Source organism: Alexandromys fortis, unplaced genomic scaffold, assembly GCF_014885135.2.
Source record: "Alexandromys fortis isolate MF-2015 unplaced genomic scaffold, M_Fortis_MF-2015_v1.1 scaffold_37, whole genome shotgun sequence".
Lineage (NCBI taxonomy): Eukaryota > Metazoa > Chordata > Mammalia > Rodentia > Cricetidae > Alexandromys > Alexandromys fortis.
The window spans coordinates 7,271,751-7,293,066 of record NW_026067914.1 but is presented as its reverse complement, the minus strand read 5'-3'; the positions used below and the strand labels follow the sequence as shown (position 1 = coordinate 7,293,066).

The window sequence follows — 21,316 nt, the reverse complement described above, 5'->3', positions numbered from 1 at the left end:
AGATATAAAGCCATCATCAAGGATTTCAATTTGCGTTTTCTGGGTGCCTTGAAATCTTGATTTTTGCCAAGGGCTTGCGATATGCGTATTAATTTTCCTTTGGGGTCCATTTAGCAGCAACAATCTGCAAGCTCATTTGCATTTTAATTGGGTCATTCTCCATCCTCTCCCCGGGCTCTGAGCTGCTCTCTATGCTGCTGAGAGCTGGAGCCAGATGTTGTCACTGCATCTCGGTGACTCAAATGTCAATGCTGGTAACTCTTTGGTGGCTACCAGCCATGTGACCTCTGAATTAAAAAGCCAAGGGAATTCTCAGTTCAAGTGTCAGATATCCAAGTAACCCTACAAAAGTAGAAAGTTGGCTGTCTTTTTCAAACTATGATCACTAGCCATAAGGCTTTATTGTGTGGTTTTTCCCAGTGAGCCATACTCAGCAACTCTAATATGAGGTTCTTGCTTTGTAAAGGAAAACTGATACCAGATGGTGGTGGTGCACGCCTTTAATCCCACCCAGCACTCGGGAGGCAGAGGCAGGTGGAATTCTACAAGTTTGAGGCCAACCTGGTCTACAAAGCTAATTCCAGTAGTTCCAGGATAGCTAGGCTATAAAAAGAAACCCTGTCATGAGAGAGAGAGAGAGCTCACAAGAAAAGAACGCATGTCTTAGGAGACAACCTTTGGAAGGCCAGCCTATAAATGTGAGAAGGGCAGACGGGATGGAATAGGTGTCATTTTCCCAGATGAAGAAACCAGGTGATAATTCCACCAAGGTCCTGTTGAAATCGAGGCTGTGACAGGACCTCTTCCTAACAGAGCTGACACACAAAGCTGGTGAAGCAAGCCTGAATTCAGGCTAGCAGCCTCCGTGATTCTGACATTACTCTGCTTGTAGGGAGTGGGGCAGCATGAAATATTTATGACAGGCCTGGCGGGGATTGGTGGACCTGGAGGGTTAAGATCGGCAATATGTAGGACATGGAGAAGGCCTTGAGCGGTGAATACTCCCCTAGTCTTCACAAAGAGTCAGTGCTTCAGAGAAGACGGGCTGCTGTTTCTTTGGGGAACTTGAGTAGACACATTCGCTCTGCAGCCCACAGGACACACGTACCCCGAAAAGGATACAAATGCAGCCCAACACAGATTTGCAACATTGAGACGTTTTTGCTTTTCTTTGCTGACTCCTCAGTGTGGGTCTCGGGTGGAACTTTGCAGATGTGTTAAAAGGTTGGACACACCTGGTGGGAAGCATCCTTTAGAACCTTTTCTCTACAAATAAATAAATAAATAAAAGGCTGTAAAGGTACCAGGTGTCTGTAGAACAACTCTGCAGTGACACCTAGGCTCTGGGGAAAACATGTCTTCCTTGACTTTACCAGCTCTTCAATTAACTTGCTTGCCGCCTCTGAGTCACTTGTGTATCTGTGCAGGTGGGAGTAGATGCCAGACGACACTGACCACTCAACACCTTATACATTGAGGCAGCTCTCTGACTGAACCTGGAACTTGCCATTTTGGCTAGTCTGGCTAGCCTGCGTATGGTGGGCTTCTTGTCTCCACTGTCTTCGTGGGTTCTAAGCCAGTCACCATGCCCGCCTGGTTCTTTATATGGGTTCTGGGGATTGGATCACCAGTAAGCCCTTTACCCTCTGAGCCATCAGGCTAGCCCCACAGACACGTTCTGACCACTAGGTAGGAGCCTACTGGTGTGCAGACAAGTTAGTGGGGACTTATGCCTTCTTCCCCGAGCTCCATTCTATCTTGAAAGAGAACCTAATTTTTCACAGTGCCCCTTCAGATCAGGGCTTTGTTCCTATGCTTCTAAACAGAGCTCTTAGTTTTTCATTTGGTTAGGTTTATAGGACAGAGTTTTCTGTATCCTAGACCAGCCTAAGACATGCTGTGTACCTGAGGATGATTTTGAGCTTCTGACCATCCTGCATCTGCCTCCTAGAGCTGGGATTTTCAGGTTTGCATCACCAGACCTTGTGCATGCGATGCTGAGGGATCAGACTCATGCTGGGTGTGCACTCACCAACTAACCTGCAACCCCAGCCCAACCTTTTGTTTTTAAGGGATGTCTGTTGAAGATTGGTTTTCAGGGGCAGGGATCATCAGAAAGTCTGCTGGTAAGCTACGGGAAAGCAAATGTGAGATTCGGGACCTCATGTATACTCCCCATTGGCCATAAGTGTTCATGAGGACCAAAGACTGAAACCAAATAATTGGAGCTTTTCATGTTGGAATTTATGTATCTATGTGTCTGTCTATCTTGTCTGTCTATCATTGTTTAATTCTTGGGTGTCTTTCAAATGTAGAATACTGGTTTGCAAAATATAAGGCCTTAATCATTTGTCCTAGAGCAGGGTGGCTATAGGGGGGTGGTGGGTACCCTGCATAGAGCAGTACTACACCTTTTGGTGTTGCTCAGAAATGGTGGGCCGTGTCCAAGGCTTCTCCATGTCACCTGCTGCTGTGGAAACTCCTCCAGCCAATGGCCTTTGAGATGCGGACCACTTTGGGCATGGTCTTGGGGTACTATAAAAACAGATGTAGATGTCGCGCGCGCTCTCTCTCTCTCTCTCTCTCTCTCTCTCTCTCTCTGCTGTTGGATTCAATCCCTGTTCCCCGCTGATGCAGAGGACTGTTGATCTGCGAGTCTACCCCTAGGGAACCTTTTATTATACTCAATTCTGAGCTAGTAATGTACGACTTTGTCACAATCCTCTACAACCCACCATGGCTCATCAGTCCTGGGAGAATGCCTTTGTGTGCCCTCAGTCAGGTGAAGAGGCCTGACTCCTCCCAAGGTCCCTACTTGTCTCTGAGTCAGAGGTGAGTGTGGTGTGTACACCTGTCTTTCCTTGTGTTGCCTCATACCTTGGGGGCGCTGGCTGGCCCAGCCCAGCAATCGAGGCCATGTGAGCAAGGTGAGGTCGTGTTTGCCTTTTGAGACCTTTGGATGTCCTAATCCAGATGCATCTATATTTAGGCTGGGTGAGGGTCACTTTTGCAAGACTGAGACCTGCATATGTTCAGTTGTTTTCCTGAGAGATGCTGGGTGTTTGTGGGTTAAACATTTCATTCAGTCTCGGATAAAAAGTTCTGTGGCCAGGGTCCTGAAGAAGAGAGGGGGGCTGCAGGGTTGGTGGGGGCAGTTTACATGAGTATAAAATAGGAAAGACACATGAGCCTCTTACCAGGCTGTCCATCAGAATTCTTAGAGGCTGTGTGTAGATACACAATAACAGACATACGGCCTCATTTGTGAAGTGTGTGTGTGTGTGCACGCGCGCGTGCTCTCCACAGCATTGTTGGCAGATAGGGGTGCCGTGTGCTAGCAGGGCATGAGGGCACTAATGAAGACTGGCACCAGCACTTGGACACGGAGGGGCACAACAGCCTTCTGGGGGAAACAGAGGACATCAGGAGGATGTCAATGGAGAGTGGTGGCCATAGTCAGAGTTTCTTAGTCTCTCGGGGCTACAGGATTAGGGGTGCGATGTGTGTGGTTGTACCTGGCACCAGCCAGGTAGATAGAGCATATTATAAACTCGTGGCTATGGGGAGTTAGGAATAAAATAAGAAATAACGTTACTCCCAATGGAGAATATACAAAGAGATAAAAGAAATGGTGGAAGGCTTTCTTAAGAGCATAAGTTAAAGGACCCAGGAGGGGTAGGAGGCCCTTTGGAGGGAAAAGGAGGGAAGGCAGCCTTGAGTTCAGTGAGTCATGAACACTACTGCGGATGTAACGACCACAGGTGGAAATGCCAGCTTCCCATGGCATCTGGATGAGAACCCAAGGGCTCCCAGGGTTGGGAAGTCAGAATGGAGAAAGAACTCTTTGACAATCATCCACGGGCATCATTCTGGGTAGTTTAGAATTCTTCCTTGTATGTTAAAGTTGGCATAAGGAAAGAATAACGACACCCATGCCTCTCGTCAGTCAGAGATGGCCATGTGTGAGTGTTTACACGTATGTATGTGCACCACGTGTGTGCCTAGTGCCCTCAGAGGCCAGAAGAGGGTCTCGGATCCCCTGAAACTGTACTTACAGGCAGTTGTGAACTGCCCAAGGTGGGTACTGGGAATGAAACCCAGGTCCTTTGCAAGGGTAGTAAGTGCTCTTAACCACTGAGCCATCACTCTAGCCCAGAGGTTTGGCTTTTTGTTTTGTTTTGTTTTTTAATAGAAATCAATTCTACTAGCTTGGTCTTGTCTTCTGAATTTTAGGGTCATCTTAGTCTTTATACCTCTTTTTCTTCTTTGCCTTTAATCAGTAAAAGAGGAAACAGGACTTGGTTCATGCCTTAACTGGGAACTCATTTAGAAATTTTTAAGAAGCTAAAGATCATTTTACCTCTGAGAAGGAAGGTTTACCTCACATCCATCCCTGCTCTTGATGAACTGGCCCAGGAGATAACAAAATGTCTCTCTGCACAACTCTGGGCGAGTGCTCCACGTCTCTCTTCCCTGGGAAACCTTAGGCAATGTGTGCTTGTGTTCCGCCCTTGTCAAGTACCCGTGGCCTGATTGGAGTTGGCAGCCCCTCTGGGAACTGCTCAGCACTGACTGCTGAGTCCTTTAACACTGCTGCTCACTGGAAGTTCCGTTTCTCTTTCCCAGTTCCCCTGTTGTCACTTCCAATTAAGCCAGGAACTCGTGGATCAGGGAAAAGCCACATGTAGCCTGGCTAGCGATGTCCCTAAGCTGGAAGGGCAGAGAGGAAACTGAGATGTGACCAAGCCACACCGTAGCATCCCTCGGTCAGTGTAGACCGTGTAACCACAAAGGTGTTCTAGCAGTATTGTAGCCAGAACTTGGCAAATGCACTATTCTGTCTGAGGAGGCTTATTAGTTACATATCACCCCGGAGCTAATAAGCAGGGCCTGCTGCAGTCACTTGTCATCATTTGGTGATGCTCACTCTTTTCTTTTTTTAAGAATTTCTAGAGAAGTTATACTCTCTGGTCACAGCAAAATTAAGCATCAAGTATGTATCTCCAATGTACGTCCTTCCCTAACAATGTTACTAACACTCCTTTACCCCTCTTTCAGGAACACCCTCCACCAGGGAGTTGCATTTGCTATCACTGATAACTGATTGAAGGCCCACGTGTTCCTTTTGTTTGTAATTTTGTTACTTTGAGAGGGAGTATTGCTATGTAGCTCCCTCTGTCTTTGAATTCACCGTGTTGACCAAGTTGGCACTGAGCTAGGTCCTTCCGGGTCAGCCTCAAGGATGGCTGGCCTTGTGGTGCCCCACCCCACACCTGGCTGCCCAAGTTTCTCACTTGAGTACAAACCAGAGTGGCTTGATTCTAAAGCCCACCCTCCTCCTGAGGACCAGCAGTCCCAGCAGGTTCACGCCTTGGCTGCAGTTTGATTGGCAGAATGTGTGTTGTTTCTGGGCCGCGTGCACACATTGCTAGGCCCTTTGTTTTTCAGTTGCTTTAGATAAGGTTTAAGACCTGGAAGTCACTCTTGCCTCATTCCCATGGGAAATTGCCTCCAATTATTTCTAGAAATTCTTCTTGTGGGAAGGAAAGGGGAGAAACAAATAAGTGATTGTTTGGAGGCCCATAGAAAGAAGTTTACGTACACAGCTCCACTTCCTCAGCCGCTTCAGAAAGCTGCGGGTTTGTGAGTCAAGTTCCCACAGCCACAGAAACATCTGAGATTCTAGGAGACTCTTCGGAGTAAAGACGCTAAGTGCCTTGAAAGTACAGCTCTGAGCCCAGCCGTGTCAGAGTGGCCTGTGGCTTTAGATGGGGATCCCTCCACCCTTCCCCTTTCGAGGGAGAAAGGCGCTGATATCTTTTGATCAGAATGGGGCTGTGGTAAACTCCGAAAAGCTGAATTAGCTTGAGATCTGGAAATTATAGCCTGAATGTGACCAGCAGCTGAAACTCTGAGCCCTGCCAGGAGCTGTGCCTGGCCTCTCTTGGGCTTGTGGAAGAACATAGGTGGGAGCAGGGGCGGGGAGTGAGGAGCCACAGAAACTGGTTGGAAACAAATGGTTTTTTAAAAATAATTTTAGTTTTATGTGCATTGGTGTTTTACCTGCATGTATGTCTGTGTGAGGCTGTCAGATCTTGGAGTTACAGACAGTTGTTAGCTGCCATGTGGGTGCTGGGAATGGAACCCAGGTCCCCTGTAAGAGCAGTTAGTGCCCTTAACTGCTGAGCTTTCTCTCCAGCCCCAACACATTGTTTTTTAATTCACAGAGATTTCACAAGCATTTTTACCAACAATTTGTAGAAGGGATAAGGGAAAGGGACCTTTGTTGAATGCATGCTCTGTACAGGTTCCCAAAGATGTTGCCCCCCCAACACACACACACACACACACACACACACACACACACAGTGTGTAGTTCCCCCATCATCCTCCACCAGCTTCACACTGGAGCTCTGATAGCTGGAGTCAGGTGTGTATTTGGAGGACAGGGATGGGTGAGGAAGGGACTAGGGACCATTCGCTCTTTGGAAGTTAGACTTTTCCTAACCCAAAAGAGATTGGTCCTTTTCAGCAAGGCTGAAGGAAGAGCGCTTATCTTTTCCCAGAGGCTGATCAGGGCCCTGAATGGCCTTGATTTTGAAAATGTGGCTGAAAGATGACAGCCCAGAGGACAGCTGTCTTTGTTGAGGACCTGGGTTTGTGGGCCACAATAACATGCATTTCCTGCTCATTTACCTAAGCCTACCTAGTGTTACCATCTCCCCATCTTGACTCAGAATGGCTCCTTGGATGAAGAGAGAAGGAGGAACTAAGAATAGGAGGAGGGGCTGAGCCAAGAGGTGTGCCTGGGGGTCGGGGACTGTCAGAGGTGGGATGGGGCGGGGCAGGGTGGGGCAAGCTCTTCTGTGTACAGTTGAGATTGGTGGAGGTGGGATGGGGCAGGGTGGGGCAGAATGGGGCAGAGCTTTTCTTTGTAGAGTTGAAGTTTAAACTCAGTACCAGATGCAAAGGAAGAAGAGGTCCAACAGCAGACAGGGCTGAGGTAGAACATTTGGGGAAGCTCTCAGCAAGCGTGTTCCAGGAATATTAATACGTGCAGTGCAAAGAGGCGGAGTGGGACCCAGAAAGTAGAAGGAGATCTGGGCACAGCCGTTCAAGGATGAGCCAGTCAACAGCACTTCCCATACTGAGTCTTTCTTGCACAGAGCATCTCCCTCAAATGATATTTTATAGAATCTATTTTTAGAAAAACTAGATTAAGAAGATTAGGAAAATGAGAGAAAGCCCTTAAGAAGGAAACTGAAAAAGACAGCAAAGCCAGGTTGGTGAAATGGCTTGGCAGAGGGGGAAGTACTTGCCACTAAGCCCGATGACCTGAGTTCAATCCCCAGATCCCCTGTAAAGGTGAAAGGAGAAAACTGGCTCCACAAGGTTGTCCTTGGACCTCCATATGCAGACAGTGGTGTGTGTGGCACTCAGTGGTGTTTCCAGGCATGTGTGGTACAACCTCACGCATGTGCACACATGCACACACACACACAAACACACACACTAAAACTAGTTTTAAAAAGCAACTGATGAGCTTGGTCCTTGTTCTCATTCCTTGGCTAGCCACTAGGAGCATGCGGGGCCCTGAGGGGACACAGGAGAGGCACTGTCACTTCAGTTGTCCCAGCGTTTTTATTAGAATGAGCGCCAGACGAGATAGCTAAGCCAGGAAGGGTGCTTGCCACCAAACCTGAGTTCAGTCCCCAGGACCCCCCCACCCACATGTTGGACATAAAGAACTTGCAAGTCGTTCTCTGACCTCCCCAATCACTCTGTGACACATGCATACACACACAATAAATAAACAAGTGCAATTTTTAAAATTTTAAGCAGAATTAAGTGCCAGAGAGGAAAACACTTTCCACCATAGCCCAGAAGGCACGTGGAAGCTGCGGACCTGGCCATGTACTATCCCAAATTTGGGGAAATTTGAATCTGTGTGTGTCAGAGAGGAGGCACAGCCTGCAGTTCCCTGAGGATGTCTGTTGTGTTTGTATGACTGGTTTCTCTCTCATTCACTTAATTTTCTGCACCCTGCCAGCGTTAATGCTCATAGCCCCTAGGGTGGAAAGCTGTCGTGGTGTTAGTGTACTGTAATATTCTAAGAACCCATGTGGCAGATTCGGTAGATGAGTCTTTGTTGTGAGAGCATCATCTTTGGTTTCTACCACTAGATACCAGTAGGAAGCCCTCCCTCCATGCCAGTTATAACAGCCAAGAAATGCTTGCAAACCTGGCAGAGTCAAAGTGTTCCTTGCTAAGGACCACTAGTGACTGGTGGTATAACTTAGGGATAGAACAGTTTGCCTTGTATGCATGGAGCCCTGGATTTATCTCCAGCACACACACCATGTATGTGTGTATAGACTCAGTGGTATGCATGAAAGCAAACACAGGAGCCCATGTATGTGTGTAGGTTTCTTGTTTTCAAGATTTTAGTTTGTGTGTGTGTACTTGCACATGTCCACACATGAGTGCCGGTGCTCATGGAGGCCAGAAGAGGGCACTGAATCCTAGAGCTGGAGTTGTAGGTAGTTGTGGAGTGGATTCCAGGGAACTCCATCCTCTGGAGGAGTGGTACATGGTCTTAGCCCCAGAGATATCTTCCGAGCCCCAGTGCACATGTTTCTGAATCTGGGAGTGGGGCTAGATCAAGGATGTCTTGGGTGCTGTATGAAGAGGCAGAGACATCCTTCAGACAGTGGAGCATTTCAAACCGGTCTCCATGTTCACTCTCAAGTACCTCTGTGTACAAGATGGAATGAAGGGGTGGGCACCTGAGCAAGTGAGAACAGTTAGGAATCAAGGCTTTAAGATGTGAAGGAGATACGAGGAGGAGGGAAGGTAAGAAGGATAAAGGAAGTAGACCTGATGGGATTTAATTCCCAGATACAGAGGGAAGAGTCAAGGTGACTCATGGGTTGAATGACAGGAGAGGCAACGATTGGAAGAAGGGACGTGGAGCAAGAACCTGCTTGAGGAAGAACGCGATGGATTTCATTTTAGGGCATGATGAGTTTTTTTTTTTTAATCTTTCATTATTTATTGGCCATCCCACAAGAGGTGAACAAGAGGTAGAGGCTAGCCAGAACCCAGAGGAGAGCTGACTACTGAGGCTCAGTGCTTGCTCTTAGATGCTGTAACTATGAAGACAGAGGAGATAGCCCAGAAATTAGGCAACAGGCAGCTGGAAAAGAGGGTCTTGAGCGCTGGTCAGAGACCTGGACACATCCCACAGTTGAGAAACAGATCTGTGAGCCAGCAAGATGGTAATATCAGTCTGCCAGAAGCTGCCAGATGTGAGGAGTGGCAAGGGGCATGCAGGCTACATGTGGGCCTGAGGAGGAAAGGAAGACTGTAGACAGACGGGGTTTTCTCTGGGTGCTTGTAAACTCTGCATTAGGGCAGTAGATAGAAGGGCGCTGAGCCTCTGAGTTTGCAGGCCAGGGCTCTCTGGCTTACACAATCCAGGGTGTTCCCCAGCAGCTTCTACACTATTGCCTCTCCTCACAGAGCAGGGAAACAAACAGCACCTTGCCTGCTTACATATTTTTCTGTGCGTTATACTGGGCTGAGGTGTAGGGGGAAATGGGGAAACTTCACTGCTATTGTTTTCAAAGCTGTCTGTGAGTTTCATTTTGTGGCACATGATCATCTTTTCATTTTGCTATTTTCATAGTAATCATGGCAGTTCTTAAGAATTCGCCATGAAAGAACTAGTGAGAAGATGGGAGAAAAATGATTCCATGGGCATCCTAAGAAGTACAAATAAGTTACCGTTTCAACCTATCTTAGCATACAGTGTTGTGGTTTCAAGCACATTCATGTTGTTGGACAAAATTCCCTAGCCATTGTCTCCAGAACTCAGTTTTTCAAAACTGAAATTCCAGCTAGGACATGAAGATACAGGGCTAGGATCCCAGCACTTGGGAAGCAGAGGGAAGATGATATCAACTTTGTTGTTTACATAGTACATCTTGTTTATCCTTTCGTCAGTGGATGGATATCTTCAATGCTTCTACGATCAGTGCTATGTTTATGTGTATTGGGGGTGGTGTTAGTGTAGGAGTAGGTGTATGTGCACATGTATGCATATGCATGTGAGGCCAGAAAACCTCAGGTGTTGCTCCTCAGGCACCAACTGCCTAGGTTGCTTTGTTTTTTTGAAGGGTGTGTGTGTATTCCTAAATATATAAGCATAACCAGCTCAGTCCATCTAGCATTGTGTGTGTGTTTATATGATATCACACACACACACACACACACATATATGATTTCTGGGCTAATCACTTGGTACCGGATGATCAGTTAGGGGGCCAATCCCTGGGAAAGACTCTCCATTCTCAGCATCCCTTAGTTATAATGGTTCCTTGTATACAGGAAAAGCTCTGAGATTTCCTCCTTCCATGTTAAGGTGTCTATCAGTGTTGTGCTTGTTCAGGTCAGCCATATTGTTGTGGTATCATGGGTGAAGCTTCTCTGTCGTTTCTAGGAGACACAACCACATAGGAAATGTCCCAATCCTCTGGCTCTTACAATCCTCTGAAGTTCTATATTCTGATCTCAGCACTTCCACCAGGCAAGCTTTCCTACGTCCCTGAGTCTATTGTCACCCCTGTGCAATGAGAAGGTATGAGAAAAGAGGTCTTTAGGGTCCCTCCCAGGTCACTAAGGGTGAGAATCCAGCAGTTCCGGATCTCGGGGACCAAGGTAGATTCCACACTACTATCATAGGTGGGCTCAGTCCGTGAGGGCCCATCTCAGAAGCCAGGGGTGGCAAGGTGGCTCATGTGTGGCTCTTGCACTTGCTGCAGGGGCATGTTATGAGTAAACACAACAGCCATTCCCCTGGATGCGGAGCTGCATGCTATACATTAGCCAGTTTCTGATGAGAAAGTATGACAAAGAGGTGGGAAAACTGGTTTTGCCGTAGATTTTTGGCAGCCCTCACAAAATGATAGAATATTCAATAGACAGGATTTACACATCACTGTGACTGAAGAAATCATTGGCCCCATTTCCTCCACTACTTTAAAACATAAATGTAAGGAATGGGCTTTTTTCTTACTGTAAACTCAGTGCAGTAGAGCAGGCTTTCCCAAAGAGGGCAGGGAAATCTACCATACAGTCAGCTCTCTAGCCTCAGGCTGAATGTCAAACTCAGGGTCGCATCTGACCCACCAGTGAAACAGCACAGATGACCCTGACTAAAGATGCATCACTTGGGTATGTCTCAAAGATATGTTGGGCTGTAAGGAGGACCAGAACTCGCTGGGAGCATGTGTGAAAAATATGGCTTCCTTCGAGAGACTTTTGGTTTGTTTTTGTTTGGTTGGTTTTTTTGTTTCTTTGTTTGTATGCAAAGGCCAGAAAAGGGCATGGGGTCCCCTGGACCTGGAGTTACAGATAGGTGTGAGCTGCCATGTGGGTGCTGGGATTTGAACCCCAGAGCGTGGCAGGGGAGAGTTTTGTTAACAGTGCAGTAACAATCCACCATTTCCTTTTGAATCGTTCATGTGCACTTTCCAGCCCACTGCTAAGGCCCCGGGGCTGCCAATACCTTTGGCTCTGGTTGGACTTCTCGAGACCCCGTGACTGCACTGTAGACTGAAGCTATTCTCTGTATAGTAGAAATCAAGTTATATGTGTGTTGGTTTATGAAAGCCTATTTTTATTGTATTTCCTGATTAAAGTTTGGGGGAGAAACCAAATCATCTTCGCAAACTGCTGATTTTCTGGGGGGGGGGGGCGGGTGTTCTCTGATTGGCCGTTTCTGTATTTGATAGGCCGTCTGTGACAGAAGATGGGATGAGCTGGATTAGAAAAGGCGAGATTTGTTGTCATGGCGACAAGTAGTCCTCCTTTACCAATGAATTTCATTATAAAATAACTCCATTCTCATATCCATTTGAACACAGGTTTTCTTGTGTGTGTGTGTGTGTGTGTGTGTGAGAGAGAGAGAGAGAGAGAGAGAGAGAGAGAGAGAGAGAGAGAGAGAGAGAGAGATGCCTGCATGTATGCACATGTACGCATGTACGGGGTCTCTTGCTCAAGCCCTCACTTGCTGTCTCAGCAACACTGGCTGGGCAGTGAGCCCAAGACCCACCTGTCTCTGCCTCCCACCCCAGTTCCAGGAGTTACAGATGTGTGCCACTGTACTGGCTTTTACATGGCTGCTGGCAAGCCCAGCTTGGCTCCTCGTGCTTACACAGCAAACCTCTTACCCACAGACCCCACGCCCTTGGCCCTTCAGAGTATAAAATATACTTAGCTCCTTCTGAAGCGCTAGGGTCACTGGGTGGAAAGTTTCTCGGCTCATTTCCTGGTGTTTCATTCTTAGTGGATGTGAAATACACACTTGGTATATGTTTGTTGATTCACGCCTGAAATCTTAAATCCGCCTCTGTGGTCTGCATCCATATCATAAGCTGTCCTTTGCTGAGGGCAGAGCTGACCTACAGAAGCCGGCAGAAGGACGCCTCCCGTGATTGCTGCCAGGGGTCTGGTTTTCCCCTATCGTCCCCCCAAAATTGAAGCGGTTTTAAGCAGCCTGAGAATTCACACGCCGGCAGAGCCGCGTTTGGCTCGTTCCCTCACAGACACAGTTTAGCTGGATGCACTCATAAATGAAAAATGATCTGAGTGCGGCGGGTGGGTGGGGCCCCACGCTCAGCAGGTGAAGCCGGAGCAGAGAGAGTCTCCTTCTTCTATGCTCGGCAGAACATGGAGCGCTGGCAGGAAGTCACAGCACGCCATGGCGCGGCTCACGTTTTTGTTGATAGTAAACCCTCTGTGAAGATCTGAATGGAGAAGGGAAAGAAAACACAGCGAACTTTGGCAACTGGGCTGGGCAAGTGGCTGCTGGAGCCCAGGAGAGCGTGTTTACCTGACCAGCTCACGATGCAGGTAGGAAGCAGGCACGAGAAGCTAGTGTGAGCCTTTTTCCTTCTCTAGCCACAACTTTGACTCGACGGCTTATTTATTTGGAAAAAAAAAAAGTGTGTATTTGAGAAATGAACAAGAAATGACTTGAGTAGTCTTAAGCTAAACTGTGCTGATACTTGCCCACGCAAGTGTTTCTGTTCCTAGTTTGATAACCAACTGACAGTCTCAGTCTGAGGAAAACTTTTAAAAATGAATCATGTAAAAATCGTGCGGCGTTTAAGTTAGAAACCAGTTCTTAAATTGGCGGATGATAAATAGCACGTACTGTTTTAGAGCAAAGACAGTTGACCAGAAATTGATTTTCGGGCTTGAAAAATTATTGCTACATTTCGTAGTTCAGAACCAAAGAGGGGCCTTGCTAATTCCTTCTGGCATTTGTACGCAAAGAGGTGAATGGCCAGCAGCTGGAGAATATCCAGAGGTTGACTGAGATCCAGAACAGGACTCCGGGGCACTGGTGTTTTCTCGGTGGAGGCGTTCCCCCTTTGCCGAGCCTCAGAAAGGGAAATCAGTAAGAAGACACAATATTTGTCAGAGTGGAGATATAGACGGAGGGCTGGTGACTGTCAACGGTGATGGCCCTCACGCTCAGAAGCAGGGAATGTTCTCCTGGGGCCAGCTTTGGCTGCAAACCACACAGGAAGAAAATCGAAACATTTGATTTGCACCTTCTGTGATTTTGCCAGATCTCAGAACATCCTCTCTGTGGTGGAGGCAGGGTGATAAGGGGATAAGGAGAAACAGAACGAAACAAAGTCCAGGCCAACCCAGTTTCCAGAACCCTCTGGAGACATTGCTTCTCCTGGCCTGACCTGACACAGGTCTCCTCCAGTGAGGAGCTGGAAAGCTGTGGAACTGAGCTGACCCTGGGTGTGTTAGAGAAGACCCTCATGGTCACTGTGAGGGGGGAGCCTCAGAGGTAGATAGAGCTGCCACCTGGATTTCAAGGCCTGTGAGCCACAGAGTTGTGTCTGAGGTGGCAGCCACAGGAGCTACTTTGGTGGCTGCTGATTGACCGGCTATAATGGTCTGTAGTGAGTGGCCAGGTTTTGTGGTTTTGCACTTTAGGCCCAAGGGAGCTGGGTAGGCACCTAAGGTGTATCCGATCTCTGTCTCTTTCTCACGTCTCAGCAGCCCACAGCTAGCACATATGGAAAGAGGCAACAAGTCACCCTTGAAGGCTTCGAACTCCTACCCTGCTGGCACAGGTTTGCTCTGTTGTGCCTGGGTTTGCCCCTCACCCTTACTTTAGACTGATCCTGCCCTTAAGTACTGTGAGGGTTGAGTAGATCTGAGCTGAGGAGCAGGCCTTTTCACGGGGCCCTTTATGGAAACAGTTGGGTTAACAAACTATGGCCCAAGGGCCACGTCCAGTTTATTGTAGCCTTTTTTTTTTTTTTAAAATATGGCCTGGCTCAGCTGGCCTGGGTCTGAAAAAGCATGGGTCAAAACCGGTCTTGCTGAACATAGCGGACAAGGAGGACTACTGAGACCTCAAGAACAATGGCAACGGGTTTTTGATTCTACTGGACCTATTGGTTTCGTGGGAGCCTAGGCGGTTTCGTGGATGCTCACCTTACTAGACCTGGATGGAGGTGGGTGGTCCTTGGACTTCCCACAGGGCAGAGAACCCTGATTGCTTTTTGGGCTGACGAGGGAGGGGGATTTGATTGGGGGAGGGGGAGGGAAAGGGGAGGCGGCGGTGGGGAAGAGACAGAAATCTTTAATAAATAAATAAATAAATTTAAAAAAAAAGATGGGCAATAAATACACAGGGAATCTGGACCCTGAAAAAAAAATAAATAAGTAAATATGGCCTGGGAGCTAAGAATGCGTTTGTACATTTTAAAAGAATTGGAGAAACAATATGGAGATGTATAATGCCCAACTCCTGAAGTATTTCCCCTCCGACCCCTTAGGGGAACAACTGTCTTCTAACACCCAGGTTTCTCTCTAGTCTTGAACATGTCCAGCTAGCTGATCAATATGATTCACTGTGTGTCCAGTACTGTTTGGGAAGCGATTTCTTGTTAAATGGTACCGCTGCCTCCCAAAGCATTGTGGTGTTCAGAAGTGAGGAATCAATGGGGAAGCACGTTAGTTGTGTGTGTGTGTGTGTGTGTGTGTGTGTGTGTGTGTGTGTGTGTGACTGTGGTTGGATTTCCATCTCTCCCTGGTTTGTGAGCCCCAGAATCAGCCAGACGTGGACTGGACTGTGGAATCACTTACCTCACCAAGTCAACGCTGGCCAGACTTCTACCATCTCAGCATTGGGGGCTGCCACTTCAAAACGATGCTTACAATAACAATATGTGGATATATATATATATGTATGTATATATAATATATATATATACTATGCATAAGAAGTCAGCTGAATATGGCTTCTCATTTAGAACAAGGTTTCCTTATGAATCCCGGAGAACACTTAGTGTAAGCCTGCCAGCCTTCCCATGAATGTCCAGTTCTCTGTAGCACACAATATCTCATTGTTACTCTCATTTCTAATAAGGGGAAAGGAAAATTCTGGGGTTTTGCTTATGTTCAACTTGTGTCAAACCTGCAGGCCCGGATCCAGAGCTGGCTTCTGTGAGTAGCTTGTTGTCCTCTGCAGAAACCTAGGACATCTTTCATAGGGAGTTCCCAGTTTGAGGAGGAAAACGAAATGCCTGAGATTGAGCTTTTTTCACCAGGACATTTCATTCTTCATCCATCCTCCTCTGGTATTTAAAAACTGAACATTGTTAGTAAAGAAGGCTGGTGGGGGAGGAGCGTGGCTTGACAGGAAAATAAGTGGGGAAAGGTACAGGCTATGAACAGTCCGGTGCCTCTCAGGAGGTGAAGCCTAGAAACAAGATGGCACCTGTAACCCCTGAGGAGCCGGTTGTTGGAGCCAGGAGGGGTGGGTCCTTAATCTGCCATGGGAGCCGGCAGAGCCTCACCTGTGTTTGGCCAAGGGGTTGGCTCTGCATCGGGAGATTAAGCAACCTGTTCCTGTACGCACTGGAATTTCAGATCTGCAGAAACCTACTTTGCAGAACTGTTGCAACCCAACCTGGGAGCCAAGCCGCCGAGTTGGGGCACACGAGGGAGTTTAAGGAACTTGCCCAGAAAGGCTGATGCTGTGTGGCCATTCTCGGTGGGGCAGGAGAGGATCAGCTCCAGTCCCCAGAGGGCCTCGTTTGTGTGGGTGATGGAGTATATGCCAGAGCCTTGGTCTGCCTGATATCTCTGGTTCAGAAGGGGCCTTTTCATGTCCTGTCTTAAAGACACAGGTACGAGTAAGCTCTGAAGGCCATGAGTGGCTTATTGGATAACTTACTGGTGCACTTGGCAGCACTGAATCTTGAGAAGGGGCATCTGCCGCTTCTCTTGGGCCATTGGAACAGGGTTGAAATTGACATCTATTTAGTGTGTCTTTTCAACAACGAGACAAATGGCACATACGTATAAATGACAAAATCCTTTTTGAAAAAGGCATGCGAACCTACCCACAGGAGAGGAACAACCAGGCCAAATAAAAGCTGGTGATTGGAGTTCTTGAAAATCTGTAATCTGTAAGGAAATCAACCACAGTATCACAGCCCAGTGACTGGCTTTGTGTCCCCCAAACACGCGTCACCCCTTTTGAGTGAAGACCTCCTAGTGTTTCTGTGTTTACCTGCAGTAGGGTTGAGTGTACACGGCGGGGTCCTTCCCATGGGGAATCCGTGGCAGCTCTGCCTTCTCTTGTGAGACGGAGAGCAAGATGGCAGCCTTCCTGCCTGGGCCTCTATGCCGTGACGCAAAGGGGAAGGCACTGTGTGGCACACCACAGCTTTAGATCTTTGGGTGGTTTTGTGGTCCCCATAGGCATGTCTGCCCCAGGTTGTCTTGTTTACTCTGCCCGGGTGTGCCTGGGCACAAGGTCACCCTGACCTTACCTCTACAGTGAGTCAGGCCCTGAAAACAGGTGACCCGGGACTTTGGATCTGCTTTCTCGGTCATGATTTCTCCCTGAACGGTCAGTGCGCCTGCATTTAACGTGAGAGAACACAGAGTGACCCCTTTTGTCTAAGAGGATCACCCCGGATTCTGCATTGTAGCAATACCAGGGTTCAGAGGTTAGTGGGTAGGTCTAACATGGGGTGCTGAAGGACCCATTGCTTTGCCTCTGATTTCAACACCGATTCCCCTCCTCTTCCATCATAGAAGGGAACCAAACTGTAAGTGGGTGGAAGGTGACTTGGAGAAAGACACAGGGTGGCCCCCGAGAACCCATTTGGTCATTAGCCTTTCTGTTTCAGTCACTGTCAGACCGTAGGGGCAGATGCAACACAGTCACAGGCTTCCTTTAAGGAACTAGATGAGCCTGTTCTTGCGTTGTGCTTCTCAAGACTTGATCTCATAACAACAAAATAGGTTTTTACGAACTCTCTATCTTGCTCCTACAGTTAACAGTTGATAATCCAAATAAAGGAGAATTTTTTATATCAGTGGGCTAGGATAATAATAATAATAATCCAAATCAGAAACAAGAGGGAGCCCCTGAGGCAGGGTGATCAAGAGGGAGGAACTCAAGAGTAGCAGACTTGACCTCCCCTTGAGTGACAGTAGTCCCAGAATCTGTGGTGATATTCTTGATGGGACAACAGCCTTTCACTCTTGCCTCTTCCTCCTATTTCTGCCCCTTTGGGGGAAAGTGTTCTTCCATTGTCCTGCCCTCCTGGCTCATCACCAAGAGAAGGGTCTGCCTTCCAAGGCACTGGTGTTTTGCCTAGCCAAATTCCACTTTTGCCTTCCGCTTGCAACATTTACACTTATGCTAGACCGCTGCCTGTGGGCAGAGTGCTGGCTGCCGGCACAGCCGCTGGCTTTGGGAAACATTGTGTACATCTTATTGTAACAGAAGCAAAATAGTTTTGGCAGAAGAGCAATAAAAACCTCGAAGGGAAACACAAAATGCCTTCTAAGTGCTGCAGAGAAGAAGGTGGCAAAGAGGAAGGATGCCACTGGGATTTGTAACACACAGGCCACAGCTTGCTTGGTTTCAACTAATCCCTCAAGTGAGCCAAACAGTTACAGTGTAAGAAAGACTGAAACTTGGAAGCTGAGGAAAAGACCTGGGCATCTGGGTGCATGTGGGCTTTTATTGGGATCCCACTGGCCTGACCAAACTTGGCATCCAACTTCGTTGAAAATCCTGCTGTTTTCACTGAATATTATACAAGATGTTCTTTTTTTAAATTATTATTCCCTGAAATTTCATAGATGTGTTCAATGCGTCTTAGCCATATCCACCCCCACTCCCTTCCTCCAACTCCTCCTGGATACCCTAATATATTTCTCTTCCAGATTAACATCCTTTTTTCCCCCCTAGCCCACTGATATAAGAAATTCTCCTTTATTAGTGGATTTGGTTTGCTAGTTTGGCCGATTGTTTTGCAGAGTGTAGTGTAGCTCAGGCTGGCCTCAGACTCCCAGGGTAGCTGAGGATAAACTTGAACTCCTGGTTCATCTGGCTCTGCCACAAGAGTTAGGGCTACTCTATTACGACCATGACTCTTGCCTATAAATAGATATTCTAAATGTGTTTGTGAGGGTAGCAGTAATTTAGCCTCGCATCTTAAATGTGAATAGTCGATTGTTTCAAACTTTAGAGGAGAAATAAGCCAGGCGCTTTGTGGCTCATACCTAGGAAGCCGAGGCAGGAGGATTGTCATGGGTTCAAAGCCATCCTGGGATACTGGAACAGAGTTCCATGAGAGTCTGAACTATAGAATGAGACCCTATCTCAACTGTCCCCCACACGCTTTGAGTGACTTACATCTGTTGCCACTGGCACCCCCGGAAAGGAAGAAAATCTGTTACCAATTTTAGTTCTTTGTCCCTGTGTGTCCTTCATCCATTCCAGAAACAACCAGAGACGTCTCAGAGCCAAGGTGCCAGGCAAATAGTCACCTTCCTAAGCCAGTGACCGTGACTACCCCAGTGCTGTTGCTGTGGTGTGATTTACTGTGCCAGGTTCCTGCTACATACACACTGATGCTCTCGCCACTTCCAACCCCGACTGTGGCTTGGGTTACACAGCAGGGCGCTCTAGAAAAACAGAACCAAGCCTGGGTGCGATTGTAAGAGTGAAGTCATGTGATCAGCCACAGCAGCCATCGCAACAGAGAGCCAGGGAAACCTTCAGACAAAACAGAGTTCAGCCCCAACAGTGCTCCTGGTGCGAGTCCACATCTGAAGGCTAGGATCGGGAATCCAAATCCGTGGCAATAGCAACAGAAAGAACCCTCTTGAAGAGAGGCAGCAGCAGGTGTCCTCCTGTTACCCCACCCCCGTCTCTGTCATGGAGGTAGAGGGGTGTACCCAGATCCAAGATGATGATTTCATTCATCCTGACCCCACATCCATCTTCCCTGGAAAAAAACCCACAGACACTTGCAGCCGCGTGCTTCACTGGTTCTCTAGGTTACCCCAAAGACACATGTGATGACCCAAATTAGCCACTTCAGGTTACTAGCCCTGGAGCCATGATCAGTAGAGAACTAGATGGCAATTATAACAACTTTGCCATGAACCAGTCACAGAGTGTTCACATGGCATGGGTTGGAGCAGCCGTTCTCACCCTGTGGGTCAGGACCCTTTCACAGGGTTGCCCAAGACCATCTGAAATCAGACATTTACACTAAGATTCCTTAACAGTAGCAACAATGTTACAGGGGTCACACATAATACAAGGATCTGTACAAAGGGTCACAGTATTAGGGAGGTTGAGAACCACTGGTTTAGAAGTCCTTTCAGGTGAGCAAACTTAGGAAAAGGTTAGTATGGACACTGTGTGTGTGTGTGTGTGTGTGTGTGTGTGTGTGTGTGTGTGTGTATTGATGCTATTTCATAGTGCCATGGACCTGGACCAGGCTGTTACTGCATGTAAAAATCTTTACATAAGGTGTGTCTAACCCGTAGTTCTTTCTTCTCTTTTATAAACATGTGGCCCAATCACCCCTGTGATGTACTTTTTGAAGAAGAATGTCTTTTTGTAGCTGCAGCTCGTTCTGTAGGAGTTCAAACCATTGTCAGAAGAGTCCCCTGAGTCTGCTGCGCTCAGTTCTCCTGGGCTTTCATGGCATTTTGGGTGAGGGGGAAGTAGCCAACAGAGCAGTTTCAGATGCCCTGGGTATGTGACTTTGAAATGCAGAGACAAATCGATTCGGCTTTTCCTGATAATGAATCCTTTTTTGAGACCCACAGTTGATAATAAGACCTGAGGGAGTGTCACTTTCTCTTGGTGAGAAAACCACCCAGAAAGGATGCTTGCGGGCTAGGAGGGACAGTTAAGAGCTCAGCGTCAGCCCCTGCTCTAAGGCTACATTTGTTTGGAAATGGCTACGCCAGGGGAACAGCACACTGCTTTGAAGTGGGATCATCAGGGTTTTCCGAGAGCGGCGTGGCATCTCTGCTTCAGAAATATTAGATGCCAGCTTAGCATTGGATCCTCAGTACTCGTCAGAATACACAAGTGCTCATCTGTGTTAGGGGCTTGTGAAGAGCGAGCCAGGTGAGCCAAGCCCCCAGGGTAACACTAGCAGCTACCAGAGGAGGAAGCGATTGGTTGAACGGATAGGTAGGCATTGCTGATCCTGATCAAACAGGAGGATAGACACCAGGGGTGGCATTTCCTTCCTTCCTTTTGTACAAGATCCTGAAGGATCCTTCTAGATTCTCTTGAGACATAGGGGGGTAGAGGTGGGAAGTGCCCTGAACCCAGAGAGGGGAATACTTGATGTTAATTGTCATTCAAATGTAGTGTTTTCTGAGGCAGAGAAGGGCAGATCTCTGAGTGTGAAGCCAGCCAGATCTGGGTAGTGAGTTCCAGGCCAATCATGGCTACACAGTGAGATCCTGTTTCCAATAACCTGTGTTTTCCACTTACAGTAGATGCAGGCAATATATATACAGTAGCATCAAAAGTGACCGTGTCTTTGCCACCAGTGGATATGGCACATGGTATTTAAAGCAAGTGTGTCTCAGTATATCTATGTTCCTTCCGACTTTAGTTGCCAACTAGGCTAGGACACTCTGGAGGCTGAGGCAGAAGGAGCTCAAGTTTGAGGCTGGTTTGTTTATAATAGAACACCGTTTCACAGGAGGTGGGATGGAGGGGTGGGGGTAGGGAGTCTGCTAATAACCTTTCTGCCATCTCTTCAGATTTAATGTGTGAACACAGCAGCACACCTGGGTTACAGTATCATGCATTTTTAAGTATTTATAGCATTGTATTTCATTTAATTGATTTTCTTTATAACTATGTATTTTACACTCTTATATGTATGTATTGTTTTAATGGGACTGGAGAGAGCAGTTAAGAACACTTGCT

At 47.5% G+C, this 21,316-nt stretch overlaps 1 protein-coding gene across 4 annotated transcripts in view; it reads left to right on the top strand.

The window, feature by feature from the left end:
* Nucleotides 1-21,316, top strand: part of Pdzd2 (PDZ domain containing 2) — a 336,232-nt gene that overhangs the window by 196,094 nt on the left and 118,822 nt on the right. Inside the window, exon 1 of one of the 4 annotated variants that reach the window (XM_050139078.1) lies at nt 12,748-12,915. The exons of the other annotated variants lie outside the window; for them this stretch is intronic. The gene's annotated coding sequence lies outside the window, so the exon portion shown is untranslated. Of the gene's footprint in view, nt 1-12,747; nt 12,916-21,316 lie in introns of those variants that run through there. 4 annotated transcript variants of the gene reach the window in all.